At 33.5% G+C, this 7,615-nt stretch overlaps 1 long non-coding RNA gene across 1 annotated transcript; it reads right to left on the bottom strand.

Moving 5' to 3' along the window:
* Window positions 1-2,356: 2,356 nt before the first annotated feature.
* LOC133292542 (uncharacterized) lies at window positions 2,357-4,866 on the bottom strand. The gene is made up of 3 exons (XR_009748932.1): window positions 4,605-4,866; window positions 3,816-4,080; window positions 2,357-3,718 (listed from the first exon to the last, which is right to left on the bottom strand). It is a non-coding gene; the product is annotated as an uncharacterized LOC133292542 (long non-coding RNA).
* Between the last annotated feature and the right edge of the window lie 2,749 nt (window positions 4,867-7,615).

Genomic DNA, 7,615 nt, shown 5'->3' with positions numbered 1-7,615 from the left:
TACAAGTGTCAATTTTTGAGTAGAAGGACCGCGGTGGTCCTGAAGCGCATTAAAAAATTCCATTTGTATTTTTTGAGTTCGAGTCCTGGAAATGGAAAAAAAGATTTGGAAGAGCCGTCTCCGAAAGGGTCCAACAGTGCTCAATTGAAGATTAGTCTTGGGTTACAGCTGGAGGATGCCCTTGATATTACTCAAAATTCCATTCGTATCAGATTGGTCCTTCTCGTCCACTGTGTAGAATGGTTCAAAACATATTTTACTCTCTTTACTGATACGAAGGCCCATGTCCTGCACCAGCCTATGCATCTTGATAGTATTAGTCTCCATCAAGAAAGAATGAATGAACTTTGAGTTTATCCAAGATGCTACACCCCATATCAAATATTTTCTCATGCGACCTATTTCCATCATCAGTCCACAGTATTATCCTTTTTAAAGTTTATTTTGTGGTTTCTCATGATTATATGCTTCTTTGGGCCAGCTTTATGAGTACCAATTCAATATGGGTCTTCTCTTGATTGCTCTAACTGAGTCAAGATTTAGTAGAAGTGAAGGATGCTATAGAACGAGAAAAAGCAGCTCATTTAATTGCTCTATCTGAGGCAGAGAAGCTAGAAGAGAATCTGAGGAAGGCCTTGGGTGTTGAGAAAGAGTGTGTGCTTGATGTAAGTTTTTTAATGTACATGTTAACTTTTCGCTTATTTAAAAATGCATGCCTCTTATGTGAAACCTTATTGGCGGGATAGTTTGTGTTTGTTGATGCTTTTATTATCATAACACTGAAGTATGGTTATTTCTTGCTGATATTTGGAAACTCATATGTCAACAGCTTGAGAAGGCTCTGCGAGAAATGCGGTCATAGCATGCAAAAATTAAATTTACAGGAGACTCAAAGTTGGCTGAAGCAAATGCTTTAGTAGCTAGCATTGAAGAGACATCTTTAGAAGTAGAAGCCAAGTTACGTTGTGCTGATGGTTGATGTTGATTTTATCCTTATTTTTTTCTAACAAATCAAACATGTGAATAAGTTTATTTTATCCTGCTTATTGAAAAATGCTTTTTGTTGATGTTGCACCTCAACTAGTGGCTAGGTATATTTCAGACAAAATCTGGAGTCACTTGCGAATATATCATACAAATAAATATATATAAGAGGAACTAATTGTATTCTCAATAGAAAGAGGAAGCCTTCTTTATCCATAAAGTTCAAGTCTCAGCCTTAATATTTTTCACACTTTAAGGCAAAACTATCGAGCCCATGAGTTGAAAAATAACAAGCACAAGCATCAGGACTCTGTCATAGTACCCGTGAAAGAAACAAATTGAACAAAATATGCATGCAAACTTTATTTTGTTTCTTCATTCAACATCAACTTGAAGGTGCTTCTGCTTTTTTGGATGGGCACCATAGGAGTATGATTGGACCAAAAAAATGCTTACACACTAATTTTCGTGTAGCATACTAGCTCTTGCAATGTAATCATGATTCTTGATTCCATGCCAGACACATTTAATGTCAGTTACAAACAAACAACTCTTATAACACGAATAACTTTCCAATAGTAGTTAATTTAGCAAGGGCAGAAACATGATCACCCATATCCTGATATCCATACATTCATTCCATAATTTGGATTAAGAATAGCAAGAACCAAAAATAAAAATGACTATCCATGTTGATCCACCTCATAATTAGGTTTAAGATTTTTTGAAAAAAAAACAAAGAATAAAAAAAATCAAATGCTAACTAAATAACAAAAAACAGCCCCTCAAAAAAAGAGAAACATGAAACTTTGTCAATATGAACTATCCCTGAATCTAACACCATAAAATTACACAAACTTACTACAGGAAGATAGCCAGACAATCTGGCATGAACACCAAAACCTGAAGTAAGAACATAATAAAGAAAAGATGAGACTACCTATGCAGTCAATTGTTGGGAAAAGGGATATATACTGCACATTACAATGCACAAAATAACACCTTTCAAGCTTAACATAACTATCAGGAGAAAAATATATACGAAGCAAAAACATCACAATCATTTGTATTATAGATAGATAAGAATAATAATTTTCAACTACGAAAACTTCCATGAATGCTAAAATACATAGGACTTAGTCCTGCAGATATACACTATAAAAGATCAATTGTAAAACAAAATGTTTCCCAATAAACAAGGATCCCTACTTACAATAAAAGTGGAAATCACTCAAGAAATTGGTCTAAGTAAATGATGCTATCTCCTGTAAATCTGCTAAGCTGAATTCCAAATGAAAAATGATACAACCAGAAATCAAGAAAGGGTTTGAAGAAATGATACACCATAAAGAAGAACAGAAAATAGTGTCTTTATTGCTAAATTGTCAGAAAGGATTACAAGGGGAATTATCCTCTTCATAGAGAAAATCCCCTTTCACAACTAAGCACTCTCAGTTACTCTCTATGAAATGTAAATGCATAAAAGTGTGTGATAACAATAAAGTCATTGCATTATATAGTACCCACTCTTGAATTGACTTTACAACTAATTAACTAACAAATTCAAGTTTCTAATAAAAGCCAAAAACTATTCCAACTGAGTGCCTTCTAATATATCGCTCCAAGTCCTGTCTGTTGCAGTCAATTTAAGGGATATACATCAGATTTTGCAGTCAATTTCCCACTTGTTGCATACTCTGGTGCCATGTACCTAGCAATTCAGACCATTATTTCTATTAGATATGCTCATAACTAGAACAGTAAACGCAACGAGTATTATCAATATCTCAATGACTCAGCTTCATATTTTGAAAAAGGCTTAACAACAGGGCATAATATATCACAGATCTATACATTATGTTCATAAAATCTACAACCTGAGAGGAATGAAATGAACAAAGATTAAAAAGTATTGATTAGAACTTGAACAAGCCATCAAATTATGATAATACAACCCTACCTTGCCCAACTTAAGTATTAAACTAATAACTATTAGTCGTATAGAAAGAAAAATATCCTTTATAAGTTATTTATGATTTGCATCTTAATTGTGGTTGCCAAATTTCTAAAGAACTTTGTATACTTATTCCGAAGCAAAATATATATATTTTAAAAGAATGTCTCAAAGCATGAAAGAAACATGTAACACCATCTACCATGATAATGTCGTCTTTATATGGATAGCTATACATTTGAGAATAATTAGAAAGAAAAAAATTACAGTCTTCATGTAGATAAGCAATTCCACGAGCTGCACCAGCAACAACCTTAACTCTGGTAGGTCAATCCAGAACTAGTCTGTTTTGACATGTAAAAATTCAAATTTACATGTCAAGTTATAGATCAAATTTTAGGTGAAGAAATATATCGTTCTTAATCCTAAATCATGGACTTATAATAGCACAATTGCTGGAACTTACAGAACAACCCCCTTGGATTGTAGGATCCAAGTTCAACATCAACAGTAATTTACAACATCATGATTATGAATATTTTTCCTTAACTCTGCCCTGAATTCACGTTCCCCTTGCTCACCACCAATTTTAAGCTGCTTCACAGCCACTTCTCTCCAATCTATGAGCAAACCTTTGTAGACACAACAAAATCCACCTTCTCCCAAGCAGACGCAACAGTTGAAGAAATAATGTGTGAAGGTATTGGGTGATCTTTTATCTAAACATCTTGAGTCTGTTGTTAAATGGATGTCCATTCTGAACGCTTCTTCTTCAGATTCCTGCAAAACTTACAATAAATATATAGGAATGAATATTTATTCAACCACAACTTAGCCAAAAATTGTTATTTGGTTGTGAACAAGAAAAGTAACACACCTGCAATGTTATTAGGTGTTGGGTGATCTTTCATCCAAACATCATGACTCTGCATTGCTTTGAGCGTGCGTGCATTTAGTAACCACCATATCTTCTTACAAGGTTGGCAGCCCCGAGAAGCTTGAACAGTGAAACTATTTCCATGACAGACCAACTTTTTCATTTTAAGACACCATGGATGAGAGCACAGTTGATTTTCGATTGAGGACATTGAAGTTGATGCCGTAAAACTTCAAACAGTTTCCGCAACCGCATGACCAATTATCTGGTAAACAAGTGTACATGTCACAACCAAAGAGGAAACAATAAAATTATAAAAACAACATCTAACTGTGTTTGTGTAAAGACTATGGAGGTGATACTCCATTAAAAGCATTTTTTTGTTAGTATATACATTTTTCTAGCAATTTCTAGTTACCAATTTGCAATTCTGAAAAATAGAATCATAACCTTCTTTCAACAATATTTTATAGAGCTCCAACTTTCAGACTCCAGTAACCATAATTTTAACTTCACAAAAGATGTGTGAACAACAATCTAAAACAAATTAAAAAAAAAAAAACCAAACCACTCCCCATCAAACCAGACTAGCGAGTGTGGGGTGGAGGCAATCCTTGCACACAGCCTTACCCTTGCATAATTGCAAAGAGGTTGTTTCCTGAATTCGAACTCATGACCTTTTAGTCATGAAGGAACAACTTTACCACTGTTCTGGTTGGCTTCCTTAATCTAAAAAAAATTAATGATGAAATTAAATATAAAGCCAGAGAATCCATTCCAAGTTCATACCACTTCAAATTTCTTCTTCAACTCTTAATTCTGGCCGGCAAAGTTCCCTTGAAGAACATTGATTCAACTTGTGCTCATGACAAGATGCACCTCTATCCTTATAGCAGGCTAAGCAGATGGTGAATGAACATATCTTACATTGCCAACTCATTTGGAACTCATTGTCTTTACAACAAATACTACATGTTTTTCTGACTGTCAGCACAGTAGTATTCTTAAGATGATGAAGGATCATAATTGAGGAATGCTTAGCATGGCAGAGTGTATCAAACTGAAAATGATTCCTCTGGCAGAAGCTCAAGAATTTATCCCTAGTGTCAAGTAATCCATTACCACTACTGTGTTTATGGTGGGTCAAGTAATCTAAACACTGGCTTCCAATCACTGAATTCCCCTTTTCAGCTGCAACATGCACATGATGGTATGCTATATAGTTTTTTTGATCTTCCTAATTTTCAATTTCAAAATTATAAGCACTTTGGATATTGTTTTTCTTTGCAACCTTTTCATGATTTGGTAAATAACTAGTTTATAAAATAAAATGCAGTTTCATATGAAATCGATTTTTAAAAATAACCGATTTTTAAAATGTGAAGCAGTTTGGTTATGGATCGATTTGGTTCTTTTAGACATTTTAAACACCCTTAATTATTGCAATTACTTTATTTTAATATATAAATGTGAGTAATTTTTTTTTTTTGAATAATGATGGTTGCACACGCGTGAGTGAGGGAATGTGCCACGATTGAGTCATTCAAGAAGTTGAAGTGAGTTTAATTGCATGTGTGAGGAATCAATCGGTAGAAGCAACATTACTCTTATAGTGAAATGGAAAAAGCTTAAACTTTTAAAAAAAATTATTTAAAAAGTAGGTTATGTATTTTCTTTTATATATCGGGCCTATAAGTCTACATGTCGACTTATATTATATTATTTATTTTAAATAAAATAAATAATATTATTTTAATATTTTGAATAATAAAGTTATATTATTTCAATTATTTTTTTTAAATATTAAATGCTAAATAGGCTTAAACAAACTAACAGCTAAGATGAGATTTTTATTTTTTAAATATAAGTCAAGTCAAACTTATAATTTGGAGTTATATAAGATAAGACTAACAGATCAGGTTAAATTTAAAATATTTTACCTAATCTATTTCAACCAAAATTTAACCCAATCCAACCCAACAGTCCTAATCTTTCCAGCATTTATGGCCAATGACCATCAACTATTCAACTAGGCCAATGTATGATTGAGATATAATTTGGCTCATGTGTCTACACTGTGTACCACAATTATGATTGATTCCATTCTATCTCTGCAAATATTAAACCACACCTGCTGACTACCTACTTGTATTTATTTTTAGTGTTTCATAAACAGGGAACAGAAGTCTTTTCTAAATAAATTATTAAGTCAAGAAGTATTCATCCTCACCCTTTTCCCCCTAACATTTGGAATCATCATGAGAGTTCATAAATCTACAATCTTAATTATCATGTTCCTTCTTTTTATACTCCATCTTTCAAGTTGCAGGCACATTTCCTTGGGGGGTAAGGAAGGAATGGAAGAAAGAACAAGAACCAGGTTCCCCTTGTCATTTCCACAAGTCTATGGTACTAATTATTATACTGCAGAAATCAAAGATAATAAGGTCAGTGGATTTCAGAGTGTTTCACTTACATCTACTCCAGGTGGACCAAACCCACTTCATAACTGAGTGAAAGCAGATCTGGTAGTACTAGAAGGCATAGCAATTTCTTAGAAGTGGAATTCAATACTTAAGGAACCATAATAAATCTTTGATTTCATTTTCATTATCTTTCCAGAGTCCAAATGGTGCTTTAGTTTGCATCATAAAGGTATGCCTTTTTCCTTTGATATATGTATAATAAAGCACATATGTATATTTTTACATATATCATTTGAAAGTTGCTTGTACTTAATGGGGTTCATATCTGGCATAATATAGTGTAATAACTTTTTATAACTTATCTATACTTTATGTAAATCATCTCACTAGCAATGTTTCTGTTAGTAATTTCATCGATATCATGTCAAATCCATACTGAAGAAGATCCACAACTAGTACAAGTTCAATTAATTTACTTTTCTTCCTCAATTTCCTTTTATTGCTTCTGCTTGAAATTATGCAAACTAGAGACAGCTCGGCAAAAATGGGTTGCCTCGTAACCCGGCTCATTAGAAAAAATGAGTTAGTAACTCGAGTCAGCCCGACTCATTTTAGCTAGAAAAAAATCGAGTCAACCCACGGGTCAAATGGGTTGGCTCACGGGTTATGATTTTTTTTATTATAAAAATATAAATATTAATGAAGGTAAAGTGAAAAGCTAAAACCTAAAATTCCAATTTCAAAGATCCAAACGAAAATATCCTGCAGCTGCCAATAAGTCCAAAGCCGTGCATTAAGGACCTTTTTTATAGTATGTGTGACAGTGTGAATGCGGTGCGAATTGCCAATAAGTCCAAGTCCAAATGCAAAATTTTCTATGATTTATCTATATAATGTCTTTGTATTGAATAAATTAATAATTTACGAAAAAAATTTAGAAGTTATAGCACCAATGAAATTTTATTTTATTTTTCATTTTTTCGAGCCAACTAGCGAGCTAACTCTAACCCGACTCTGGTCAGATTGGATTGAGTTTTTTGGCTCATTTTTTTTTTTTGAGTCAACCCTAACCTGACTCTTTTTTTCGGATTAAACACGGGTTGAGTCAGGTTAAACTAAGTTGACCCGTTTTGCCAACGCTACTCTGGAGTATCAAACCGGACAATTCCAAGATCTTGGATTAAAGGAACACTTGAGTGTGTGTCCTGATGCATTAGGATGACCCCAAGTTTGACCCGAAAGTTTAAGATCTTAAGTTAAAGACAAAATGTGCACCTCTAAATTCTAATCATGACTTCATCTTCTATTGTACCCATCAACTTTTTTCTTTCCAGGCCTCATGTTTATTCACACGCAACGGTTCTTTCAACGCTA

Source organism: Gastrolobium bilobum, unplaced genomic scaffold (assembly GCF_033153095.1).
Source record: "Gastrolobium bilobum isolate Gb01-03AN ecotype WA unplaced genomic scaffold, APGP_CSIRO_Gbil_v1 utg20776, whole genome shotgun sequence".
Classification (NCBI taxonomy): domain Eukaryota; kingdom Viridiplantae; phylum Streptophyta; class Magnoliopsida; order Fabales; family Fabaceae; genus Gastrolobium; species Gastrolobium bilobum.
Note: the sequence above shows the minus strand (reverse complement) of the source record. Positions and strands in the feature narration are given on the sequence as shown.